The sequence below is a fragment of the Ceratotherium simum genome, chromosome 8 (assembly GCF_057802395.1).
Source record: "Ceratotherium simum simum isolate JZ-2026a chromosome 8, ASM5780239v1, whole genome shotgun sequence".
Lineage (NCBI taxonomy): Eukaryota > Metazoa > Chordata > Mammalia > Perissodactyla > Rhinocerotidae > Ceratotherium > Ceratotherium simum.
Genome location: NC_141907.1, coordinates 67,430,852 through 67,443,975, shown reverse-complemented (window position 1 = coordinate 67,443,975; position 13,124 = coordinate 67,430,852). Strand labels below are relative to the sequence as shown.

At 43.9% G+C, this 13,124-nt stretch overlaps 1 protein-coding gene across 2 annotated transcripts in view; it reads left to right on the top strand.

The window, feature by feature from the left end:
- The first annotated feature begins 630 nt into the window (after positions 1–630).
- Positions 631–13,124, top strand: part of TMEM150C (transmembrane protein 150C) — a 91,900-nt gene continuing 79,406 nt past the window's right edge. For both annotated transcript variants that reach the window (XM_087434501.1, XM_087434500.1), the window contains exon 1: positions 631–697. The gene's annotated coding sequence lies outside the window, so the exon portion shown is untranslated. The remainder of the gene's footprint in view (positions 698–13,124) is intronic.

Sequence of the window (13,124 nt, the reverse complement as noted above, 5' to 3'; positions counted from 1 at the left end):
TAGAATGGGGTCTGGGGTGGGGGAAGCTATGAACATGCCGATGAATACAGTTTTATAACTGACTCGGACGAGACACTGGGAGGAAGAGAGCAAGTTGGAGCTGGGAGGGCGGCCTTGGAGTCCGCTGTTCATTGCCAGGGTCACAAGTTGGCCCTGTGTTTGTTCTTGACAATGAAAGGAAACCGCGGGAGAGCGCTGAGCGGCGGCGAACTAGTGGCTATGAAGATGAATTTTAGCGGCTATGTGCAAAAGCCCTAGGTGTGTGGACAGAAGCAACCCAGCCCGAAGGTTACAACAGGTCAGGAATAAATAACCACCAGGAGGAGGATCCCAGATTCCGTCCTGCCTTTTGTTGGGCGAGGAGCGCCAGGCAAACGCGTCCACAAAGGCTTTGGAAAGAAGCAGTCCACACTCGGCTCCCGCTCAGGTAACTATTAGGGGGCCCCGAGGGGTGGTGAAGCTGGAGGCCCTGGGGGTCGCGCTCTCCGCGGGAGGTCTCGCAGCGGGGACCCCAGAATAAGTCGGGGGCGGGCTGCGGCGCGGCGGGAGGGGGCCGGGCAGGCGGGCGAGCAGATCCCACCCCTTCCTGAAGGAAGCGCCCTCCTCGCCGCGACTGCCGCCGCTGCCGCCGCCGCCGCCGCCGCCGCCGCAGGTCACGGCCCCGCGAGGCCACCGCGGCCCCGCCGCACCGGAGCAGGTAGGCGCGGCGCCCGCGGCGCCCCCTCCTCCGCCCGGGCCCGCCGGGCAGCCAGGGGGCGTCGGACCCGGCTCCGCGCCCAGCCGGGAGGCGGAGACCGGGGCTGGCGGGCGCTGCAGCGGGGCTTGTGCGGCGGGGTCCTCCCAGCCGCGGGGCCCTGCTCGGCTCCGGCCCCCTCCCCGCAGCGCCCCGGGCGGGGGGCGCACGCCCCGAGCGCGGCGCGGTGCCCGGCGGCGTCCCGGGCTCCCCGGCAGCGCTCCCCCGCGCCCGGAGCGTGGAGCCGGCGCGCTTGGTCCCCGCCACCGCCGCCGCAGTGCCGCCCGCCGAGCCTCTGCGCCGCCCGCCGGCTGCGGCTCCGGTCCCGTCCTTTGACAGGTGTCCCCACTCACCGCCCCATCCAGATACCCGGGCTTTTGTTGTCGGGTGGACTCTGGTCGGAAGCGACCCCAAGTTTGGCCTCCCGGTCTCACTGCTCGTCGCCGTTCACTTGACCGTGAGCCAAGTGAGGCTGGCTCGGGAAGCAGGGGGTCCGGGGAGGAGGCACGAACTTGCCTTGCCCTGTGCACCGCCCCCCACTCTAAATGCACAGTCTCGCTTTCCTGTCCTGGGTGTACACTTGGGAAGAAATGGAATTTTCGGTTTCTCCGGGGAGAGGGCGGTGGGTGGGTTACCGAGGCTGTCATCCGTTGCAATAAAAAAGTGACTAGCTTTGGGTTATGGAGAGAGCCCTTGTCTGGTGATTTTCTCCTCCTTAAATGAATCAAATCGAGAAAGAGAGGGGTTTTCCCATTTTAAATTCGTATTCCTTTTCTCTTTACTCATTCGTCTCCTGCGTCCACCCCGACCTCCACAACGCTTTATTATATCCCAAACACTTCACTGATTTTTTTGTCAGGGTTATTCCGGCCAGACTGTCTTTCACGGCTGAGCCAGAATTGTGACTACGAATGTGAGAACCTAGCCGGGTTGGGATGGAAGCCCCTCTCCCTGAGTGAACCCATTCTGACTTCCTGCATGCAAGGTCTTATGAGGGAACCAAATATACTAATCCAAATTCTTGGATTAAAAAAAAAAAAGTTCGTGGATCTATTACAACAACAGAGCCTAACCGGTGATATTAGTTTCTGCTGCTTCATTTCTCTGCTTGAATCAAAGGCAGAGTTTTAATAATGCAGGGCTGTAACTCCATCCCGGGCTGCAGTTCATCAAAAGGATAGGCGAATGTGGATGTACAAACTCCATGGTAACAGTTAATAAGTTGACCTAGTTAAAGTTTGCAAGGAAAAAGTGTTAGGCTCATATATGTGATATTTGCAGATCAAAGAATTTTAGTCTCAGCTCTCATTATTAAATTCCAAACTTTTTCTTCTATTGTGTCCTAGAGACACCATGTTTCCAAGATTAGCTATAGCGGCCATCTCCTAATGAACTAGAAATGTGAGTTTAATCTTCAAGGCAAAGCATAGGAATCTTAATGGTGTGTCTTTTATTTATACATTATTTAATAAATGTTTTGCAAGCTCCCCAAGTTGGAAATTCAAAAACTGGACATGGTAAATAAAAGGATGAAGAAGTTTTGCTAACAATAATGACTAGTTGGTCGATGTTATGATATTGAACAAACACATTAAAGTATTTGGAAAATGCATGTTTATTATAATCTGCCATTAGCTGAAGGCAATCTGCTTGGATTATTTTAAGTGCTTTGTAGGAATTGCTTAATTCGTGTATTTCTTATCAAATGCCATTCACAGGTTGCTTTGCAAGGGAGACAGTTTGCTCTGTGGAATAATTTTTTTTTGCATGAACGTAATAATGCCCAATGTTTAGGCTTTGTTCTAGAACTACGACACTCATGCTTACGATGAGCTTGCAGGATTTTTTGTGCTCACTTTGCCTGCTTTGTGATCCTCAAGAGGGAGGGCACTTTGCTTTACACTCTTGTCTGTACTCCTGCTTTTTTTCCTCTGTGACCTAGGCACACCTCTGCAGTCCAGTGGCCAGATTAGCAGGGCAGCCTGGAGCCACCAAAGAGGAAAAGCTGGCTGGCCCCTGCAATCCCAGCCATTTGGTTTCCCTATAATCTGGCCATTTGGGATCCGTTCAGAAACCAATTAAGCAAGACAGACACTGACAAGATAATGTATTACCTCTCAGTGTCGCCTTCACAAGAAGAATCTACAGCACTCAGAATCCACACTCCAGTGATTAGGTTCTGTGAGGCTCAAATGAACTATGTACTAAAGTTCAAAATGTGATACAAAGACCAAATGTTATTGAATCAGAGTCTAAGTTCATGAAAAGGTTGGGAACAGTCCCAGGTGTGTAATAAATATTTTCCTTATCCTAAGGCAACAATAGAAGTGCATCCCTACTTATTTTAACTGTAAACTTTTATTCCTGGTGCTGATGGTGCCATGTATCTTTCTGTTTTTCTATAAGTTACTCTAAGCATTTGCAAACTAGCTCGTAAATTAGTGGAACTTTAACAAACTATTGTTATCACCAAATATCATTTCTTGGCATGTTTGGATTTTGAAAGATAATTTGTGGCAATGGAAAGTCTTAATGCAAAGAGATTTTAGGCCTGTTGGAATGATATTTTGAGACAATAATGGAATCTTTGGCAATAGCCTTTAGATTCAACCCTACAAGCCAGCTCTGCTAGGGAGAGCTTGGAACTCTTTTACCAAGTGAGAAATGAACAGTTTTCTTTTTAGCATCTGTAAATGGCCTTTTTCTAGATCAGTACTGTCCAATAAAACTTTCTGCCGTGATGGAAATGTTCTATGATCTACCCAAAATGGTGGCCATGAGGCACATGTGGCTGTTGAGCACTTGAAATGTGTCTAGTGCAATTGAAGAACTGAATTTTAAATTTTGTTTAATTTTAATTAATTTAAATAGCCACATGGGGCTAGTGGCTACCAGACTGGACAGTGAAGTTCTAAATTCTCTCCACTCATTTCCCACAGAGATAACACTTGATGGCAATTATCCCTTAATTAGAAGAAAGTGGAGATTGGCATTGATAGAACCAGGGAGGGGCCGGCTCCGTGGCTTAGCGGTTAAGTGCGCGCGCTCTGATGCTGGCGGCCCGGGTTCGGATCCCAGGCACGCCCCAAGGCACCACTTCTCCGTCCAACCCGAGGCCGAGTCCCACATACAGCAACTAGAAGGATGTGAACCTATGACATACAACTATCTACTGGGGCTTTGGGGGGAAAAAAATGAATAAATAAAATCTTTAAAAAAAAAAAAAAGAACCAGGGAGCAAGATTTCACTCTGTAATCCTGTTGTTATGAAAAAACACTTGCAGTTACTCTGAAGAAGGTGTTTTATGCTGAAGTTCACCCCTACTCTAAAATTCAAGTTTCTCATTTTAATTTCCATATGTCGGCTAGTCACAAAAGTAAGCATCACCCAGAAGTGTTTAGATGCTTGGCCTCAGGTGTCTGTGTTCTTGAACTTGTTTTATTATTTGCTCTTTTGCACATTATAGAATCATTTATTCTTAGAGTCAGTTTCTGCATTTTTCAGTTTTTCAAGGGGAGGGAGATTTGGAGAGAGGTTGGAGTTGATGATGATGCACAGCCATTCCCCGCCCCTTCTCCAGCCATCACAGAGACCCTGTGAGAAGTCTGATGGATGAGTACCTGTACCTCAAAGAGTGGCTAAAGCCTTTGCCTCTCCTGGGCTCTTCATGTCTGGTTTCTTTCCCTTGGGCTTCAAACCCAGATGCTCTTCCCCAGCTCAGCCCCTGTGGATGAACAAATCCACTTGAAAAATAGCCTACCATTATTTTTAGTAAAACCATTGAAATGATATTTTATTTAGCATCTACTATGTTGTTTCAAATTTTTAACTAATTTGCTGTCATTAAAGCCATTATTTTGACCATTTAGAGGGACATATTTTTACTTAGACTTTTTCGCAAGACACTGCCTCTCATATTTCTTGGGTGAGTGACCCTCCGTCCCCCAGCCTAGGCACCTAGGATACCTATCCGCAGGCCAGAGCTCAGGATCCTGGGGGTTCTCCTTCTCTGGGAGGGACTCTCCCTCAATCAGTTACTTAGAAATTTGTCAAATGTGTTTGTGCACACTAACTAAAATAGAAGTTAAATTAACCCCTAAACTGTGTCTGTCCTTAAGGTGTTAACACTCTAGGATGACATTTCCCAAATTAGTGTCCATCCCATGAGAGGATGGGGATGCTTGAATACCTTTAGGAGGGCCGGCCCCGTGGCTTAGCGGTTAAGTGCGCGCGCTCCACTGCTGGTGGCCCGGGTTCGGATCCCGGGCGCACACCCACGCACCGCTTCTCCGGCCATGCTGAGGCCGCGTCCCACATACAGCAACTAGAAGGATGTGCAGCTATGACATGCAACTATCTGCTGGGGCTTTGGGGGAAATAAATAAATAAAATCTTCAAAAAAAAAAAAAAAGAATACCTTTAGGAAATGTTCCATATAATCCTCTTTTTTTTTTTTTTTTTGGAGATTTACAGTGCACAATAGCATAGCAAAGCCTCTAAGATGAGATCCCTATACTTATTTAACTTTTTTATTGTTAATGTTTTCCAAGAAATTTTTCATATAACACTTAGCATAGTGTTTTTCAAACCACATGTCCTGGTCATGGAATCAGCGTTAACAGGTTAGGGTCAGGATTTTTTTCAATGAAATGGAACATAGGATCACTGCATCCCTCTGAGTGAGGGTTACCAGTGTTTGATGAAACTTGGGTCCCCCATGTAGAGCAAGTACAAGGCTGTGAGGCAGTGGAGAGTGGTGGGTAAGAGCACTGCAGAAACAGGACCCCTGGGTTCAAATCCTGACTCTACTCTGCCCAGGCCATATATTGTGAGCACTATGTAAGCATGATCATTATTTGTATTGTTATTATATAAATGTACGTGCTTATACTGGATCATGATGTAAAATAGAAAATACTGCCTCTGAAACTAGGCTTGGGGCCCATTTTGGGAAACACTGATCTAAGACATATGTAATAGCTAATAATAACAAGCAGCGTTACTGAGTACTTACCAAGGGCTCCATGCCGAATGCTGAACCTGGGCAGCCTGGTGACAGAGCCCATGAGTTCAACCACTTCACCTCCCATATTGCAGTGCGATAGTGATACACACAGATGGACATCTGCAGACCTGTGAGACTCAAACATTGTATAGCATTGCATAAGGGCAGAAATGAGCTGATGACAGCTGTTTTCTGTGTAGGATGAGGCCGGATGGGTGAGAGGGGAGTCATTGCACATATAGGCTGGAAGAGACCTCACTGCTGCCGGCCTGTGGCCTCTGAAGGTTAATGCCTTTGGACAGACAGCCTGGTGCCCAAAGAAACCTGGGTGTCCCAGAGACTAACTACAAATTGTGTCTCCAGAGTTCAGTCTTCCTTCCCCCTTCCTAACTTCCGCATACTGGTTTGTAGCAAATAGTCACAAATAGTCTGAATAGATATGTCCATCCCATCAATCTCCCACTTTTTTCTGCATTCTAAATTGTTTTCCAAAATCACTTCCTGCCTGTAAATGCTTCATGATATATTCTTAATATAATAAATGGAAAACAATGTTGTTTTAAGAATTTCATATAAAGGGAGATGTCTTAAAATTGAGGCTGGGAATCTTTTTTTCCCCCAGTCCAATCTTTCATTTTGGAAGTAGATTTCAGTTTTCCTTAGAGGTCAAACTAAATATAAGTGATCACTTGTCAAGTAGAAGAGGAGAGGCCACAGCTTGTCATCATGGTTACTTTTCTTCTTTAAAAAGTACAGAGGCTCTATCTAACATCCTAAAAATCCTTAAGATATTCAGATTTTGTTCAAGGCTGCAGAAACGTCCATCTCTGAGAACAGTATGCAGACTCCATCTGTGGAATACAAAGGAGTGAGATGAAGTGTCTTTGAACAAACATTGAAAGTCATGTAATACTTTTAGGCAAGTATAGACAAAGCTTAAGAAGTGATTGTAATTAACTATGGCAGTAGAGGAAATTAGCCTGTCCTTTAAACGGTGTGATTTAACTCTTAAATAATTATAATGAATTATAATGGTTTTCAACTAAATGTAAACGTGAATGTCTCCAAAAATAGCATAGCTGTACATTTCATCAGACATTTCATTTAGTAACAAAGTAGACTTCTTATTTTTTCTTTTACACGTATGATGACTTAGCTGCCAAAGAAATATTTTAAATGGTTTTAAAGCATAAATTAAAACGGACTGTACATAGCTAAAATGGGTGTTCTATTTTTTTAACTAGGCTGGTCAATAAAATAGTCTTTCAGATTATTTTTCATTCTATTGGTTTATGAGTGAAAAGGTGTTGACTAAGAAATGTTGATACCATTGTAAAGCAATCCAAATAGATATATTATTTTTTCCTGAACTTGGAGTGTTTGTGAATTATAATTAGAATTCTGTAATGTAATTGTCCTGTAATTTCTAAAGGAAATACGTCTCCTGGAATTTCTAAATTCTATTTTTCACTAAAACTTAAAGTGTATTTACATAGAAACACTGGTAACTAAACTATGCATACATGCGGTAGCAGGAATATTAACTTACGGGTGACAGTTTTCTTCCTTGTGGTATTATGTTCCCACGTAGCCCAGACTTCCAAAGTATGTCATTTTGAAAAATTATCCAGTCTTGTCAGTGACAGCACAGTGTTCACAAGAACCGTATTTATCTCCCTGTAATTTTAGCAGCTAATAGAATTGTTCTTGAGAAAGCTGATTATCTTTTCTATGACATTTTGATTGGTGTTTTTCCTTTATAATTTGAGCTTGTATGTGGCATAAAAATTGATTTGTATGAAAAGCAGTGGGTTGCCATTTGTATACCAAAAGTTTTTTTTAATTTAATTTAATTTTATTTTATTTTATTTATTTTTTTCCCCCAAAGCCCCAGTAGATAGTTGTATGTCATAGCTGCACATCCTTCTAGTTGCTGTATGTGGGACGCGGCCTCAGCATGGCCAGAGAAGCCGTGCATCGCTGTGCACCTGGGATCCGAACTGGGGCCGCCAGCAGCAGAGCACACGCACCTAACCACCAAGCCACGGGGCCAGCCCTGTATACCACAATTTTTATTGTATGTGTATGCCTGTAAAAATTTAGACAGAAATTTTCCATTAACTAATTTGGGGAAAGGATACTGTTGTGATCAAATAGTGGCACATTGTGGTCTTTTAAGATCAGGCCACTGAGGCAAGTGAATATTGACTTACAGAGCCGTAAATCTGGCAATTCAGAAATGATGTTGCTTATTAGCTATTGGACAATATTTGTGAAATCCCTAGCATGGTCTCTGGCTCAGAGTAACTTTTTTTTTCACTGTTACTTCCTCCTTATTCATAACACAGGTTTTAACTCATTTTATCGCATGGAAAATTAAAGAGGATTGTTCTAGATGATAACTGCTCCCCTATTGAGCATCTAAGAGCTAGAAAAAGCCTTTGGAAGTCACATAATTTATTTCTTAGAGTCTTGGCATGACCACAGTCATCACACAGATGATGTGTAGACTCCATTCTACTTTTAGTCTATGAATATTTTACCTTAGTTCTTGACATGCTCTTTATCCTGGCTGACTCAACAGGACTCTGATGTTGAACCCCGACTCACCTCAGTTCCATGTATCTCCTGGTTTGCTTGCTTATTGCATATTTACCTTGTCTTTTCAATTAAATCATTGTTTCTTTGTGTGTTGAAATTATATTATGTAACTTTTTTGTATCCCACTGGGTTATCTGAGGACACAGGTTGGCAGACTATTTTGTAAATAAAGTTTTTTGGAACACAGCCATGCCCATTGGTTGCATATTACCTGTGACTGCTCTGCATTGCCACCAGAGTTGAGTAATTGAAACAGAGCCCATCTGGCCCATGAAGCTGAAAATCTCTACTATCTGGCCCTTTATAGGAAAAGTTTGTCAATCCCTGTTCATTTGATACTTTTCCTATGGGGTCCGTGAAGAAAATGTGAAAAAAATGGCCTATTACAAATTATATATAGCTAATTGCTCTCTGTAGGGACAGATTTCACATCTGAATCACCAAATGAGTGATGAATATCTTCTCTTTTCCTGTTGTACTGTCCATTGACTGTGAAAGAAAGTGTCATCAGCATAGGCTTAGGTGTTATATAGACCTGGGTCACTAGCTGTGTAACCTGGAATAAATTACTTAATCTCTCTCTCTCTCTCTCTTTTTTTTTTTTTGGTGAGGAAGATTGGCCCTGAGCTAACATCTATTGCCAATCTTCCTCTTTTTGCTGGGGAAGATTAGCCCTGACCTAACATCTGTCCCCATCTTCCTCTATTTTGTGTGTGGGATGCCACCACAGCATGGCTTGATGAGCAGTGTGTAGGTCCACATCTGGGATTAGAACCTGTGAATCCCGGGCTGATGAAGCGGAGCGCACGAACTTAACCACTATGCCACTCAGCCGGTCCCACTTAATCGCTTTTAAGCCATTGGTTCTTCATGTACAAAGTGAGGATAAGTATGATACCTCCTGTTGGGAGACAATTCTCCATGTGTCCCATGCATTTTGACAGGTCTTACAAAGAGAGGCACTGACTGCACTTTTGTTCTAGACTGTCTTTTCAAGGATGTTCATGTAGTGAACAGTCTTGGATGATAGAGGTAGTGTTGCCCTCAGAAGCAAAGGGCAGGCATGCTTATATCCAGTATAATAGATTTGAGTTCCCTCAGCTCAGAGTTCCTCTCCAGTAATGCTACTCACTGCGTGTGCAGTTACAAGGCCCTCTTTGTGACAACTTGCAGGAATTGGAGCTGGGGAACTAGTGCAAGAAAATGCTGATACTCCGGCTACTGCTATTGCTATGAGTAATAAAGTCCTTTGTCTCTGACCCAGGAGTCTTGTGTCTTTTTCCAGAATCCATGAAACTGTGGCAGGCTAACTTGTGCAAATAGCATAAAATCTCAGACTTTCACAGTTCTCGGACAACTATTCTATGGGGTTACTGTGAGAGTTCAATAGGATAATGAATATAAAACATTTAACACAGTGCCTGGCATATAGTAAGTGCCCAATAAATGTTAGCTATTAATTATTATATAATTAGCTATTAACCTACAGTGTGAGTCGAGTCCCAGTCTTGTGTGGACAACTAATATCTTAAGATGGTGGTTTTTCAAACTGTAGGGCTACAAAAACAGTTAAGTAGGTTTATTTTTTTAGTGGAACAGAAAATAGAATATAATAGAATAATAAAATATCCAAATGTAATATGTAGTAAGGATAACTATTGATTTGTAAAACTTTTAGTTTCAGTTATATACATATATATATCTGTATACAGGACTGTGGGATAAAATGTATTTTTTTTACTGTCGGTGATGATCAAAAAAGTTGGAAAGCCACTTGCTGCCCTAGTACATATATGGAACTATTCAAGAAAACTTTTGTTTATGAGAGCATAGAATTACTTTCTTAGTTCTCGTTCCTGAAAAGGAGGATAGAGGGCCATCCTTATTCATCTAGATGTCACTGCTGAGAAGAAATGACCAGAGGTTCAGTTTGTTCACCCTCTGCATACTACCTGGCTCAGTTTTCCCATATTAGCAGGAAATGAATATAACCACCGAGGTTATTTTTCTGAAGAAAGGAATTTTTTATATTAGCACTATCCAATAGAACTTTCTGTGGTGATGGAAATGTTCCGTTTCTTCACTGTCCAATACACTAGCCACTAGCTATTGAGCACTGTTGAGCACTTGAAAACGCAACTGAGGAACTGAATTTTAATTAAAAAAATTTAAAATTTGTATTAATTTAAATTTAAATAGCCATGTGTGGCTATTGGACAACGCAGGGTTTTTTTTTTTTTTTTGTGAGGAAGATCAACCCTGAGCTAACATCCATGCTAATCTTCCTCTTTTTGCTGAGGAAGACCAGCTCTGAGCTAACATCTATTGCCAATCCTCCTCCTTTTTTCTCCTCAAAGCCCCAGTAGATAGTTGTATGTCATAGTTGCACATCCTTCTAGTTGCTGTATGTGGGACGCGGCCTCAGCATGGCTGGAGAAGCGGTGCGTCAGTGCGCGTCCCGGATCCGAACCCCGGCCGCCAGCAGCGGAGCGCGTGCACTTAACCCTAAGCCACGGGCCAGCCCCGCAGTTTTAGATTGAACACAAAAGTGTGGTTTCCTCCAGTACACTTAACAGTGTGGTTTGGCTTCTGGTACTGTCCTAAGGTGTAGCGCCCTTCTGCTGGGTTGTTCAAACAACAATTGACCCTTGCCCATGGCTGGGTTGGGCAGATACGGGGCGGGGCGGGGGGGGGGGGAGTGCTTGATGAGCTGCTACCTTGGACAGCGCCACAAGCCAAGAAAAAGTGACAAGGAGCTAGGGGGCAGAAGTTCTCAACCCTGGCTGTGCAATAGAATCATCTGAAGAACTGAAAAATCCAGGCTGCACCCCAGACCAATTAAATCCGACATTTTTAAAAAGCTTCCCAGGAGTGCTATGGTGCTCTGTCAGCTGGGCAGCATCACAGGTGGGCAAGGCAGCCCAGGTACTTCTATGCTCTGTCATAGTATCACAGGCATGCCTATGGTCAGAGGGCAGGGGAATGGGCACATGAAAGACAGTGGACCCCTATCTTATGTTAAACAGAAAGACTCCAACTTATCTTTGGTGTTAGGAGCTAAGCTGTTTTCCCACCTGATTGTCTTGCAACGGCTTCCCCTTGCTCAGTGGGGCCAAAGTGTGAATTAGTGTATGGCCGAGTTGAGCTTCAAAGAAGGAAAAATGTGGGCTCTTATTGACCAACTCACATGTCCAGTGCTTTTCATTTATATATTCAGCAAATATTTATGGAGTCCCTACTGTGTGTTTGAGATATGCTGTTCTTGCTCAGTCTGGTGTGGGAGACCAACATGTAAACCGTTATCATACAGTAGGGTAAGCTTAATAATAGAAGAATCATAGGGTGCCTTGAGAGCACCCAAGAGCTGTCCTGGACAGGGGGAGAGCCATCAGGGGGGCTTCCCAGAGGTGGTGACACCCAAGCTGAGTCTTATTGTATCAGAAAAAGTAGTCACATGATGAAGGGGAAATTAAAAGAAGAGTATATATAGCCTGGGAGGAAGCCCTGGCTGACATTTTCTGTCCCTCTCAGACTGAACACTGTAAGATAGCTCCTCCTAGGGGAGACCCTCCCTGCCATTTTAGCAAACCTCATGGGATATCCTAATCCTAATTGGCTTTTATTATTTATTCATTCATTCACTCATTCATTCAACAAGTGTGATTTATTGAGACATTACTATGTGCAGACATGATCTGGGTGCTGGTGATGGAGCAGTGTTCCTACCTTCAGGGAGCTTTATCTTCTAGTGGGGAAAACTGACGAGAAATAAACAAGGAAATAGTATAGTGTATGGCTAATGTGCTATGGAGAAAAATAAACCATGGTAAAGAATTTGGAGGTACTGGAGAATGTGCTCTGAGAATTAGAAGTCTCATTGCTGTCTCTCTGCAAACTTAATAGCAGTTCTTACCACTTTTCTGAGACCACACCTGGGTCCTGCCGTCATTTTCTTTCCTTTGTTCAAGCCTGGCCATCCACCTATGTCCGTAACCCCACGTCTTCCTACCTCCTGCAGGACCATAACTTGTGCCAACACGACCTCTCATACCCACCTCCCCGACTCCCATATATAACATCTTGTATTTTCACTCCCTCTTAAATTTTTCACTTCTAGTCCTCTGTTGATTTCCCCCCATTTTTTCCTCTTCACCCTAGAGAGTCCATGGTTAATACAGTTTTCGACCTTTTGGCTGATTGCTCTCTCACCCTCCTAAATGGGTCACTGCATGAGGAGGCTTGTCATCCCCAACTTTGAGGCTAAATGTGGTAAACCACCTCTCACCCTTTCTCATCTCTACTCTCCATCCAGCTCCCAGTCACTTCTGTTCATTTCTTGAAGACCTGAAGACCTGGCTCTGTGTCTTCCCATACCTCCCTTTCCTCGCTGACTCTTGTCATAACCCTTGGTGATGGCACCATCCTAGATGATCTGACTATGAATCTGGCCTCAAAATCCATTGGACCTTCTTAATGAGTTCACCTCCACTAAACCACAGCTACTTACTCCTGACCCTGCACCCAAATTCTTGTCCAGCTGGTACTTTTTCACTTCAGAAATCTTAACCCCAGTATCCCATTCTCTGAACATAGCTATGTATCCTTCCAGCTCCTTCATATCCTACTTCCTCTACCTCTTTAGCTTCACTGAGATGTCCAGTCTCTTGACTTCCTTCAGCTGCCCAAACTCTTCCTTACACGTCCAAATATATTCATATCCATCTTCATCTCCTTTCCTCAGAGGATGTGGCATCCGTTTTTCCCCACGATTAAGCCTGGCCCAT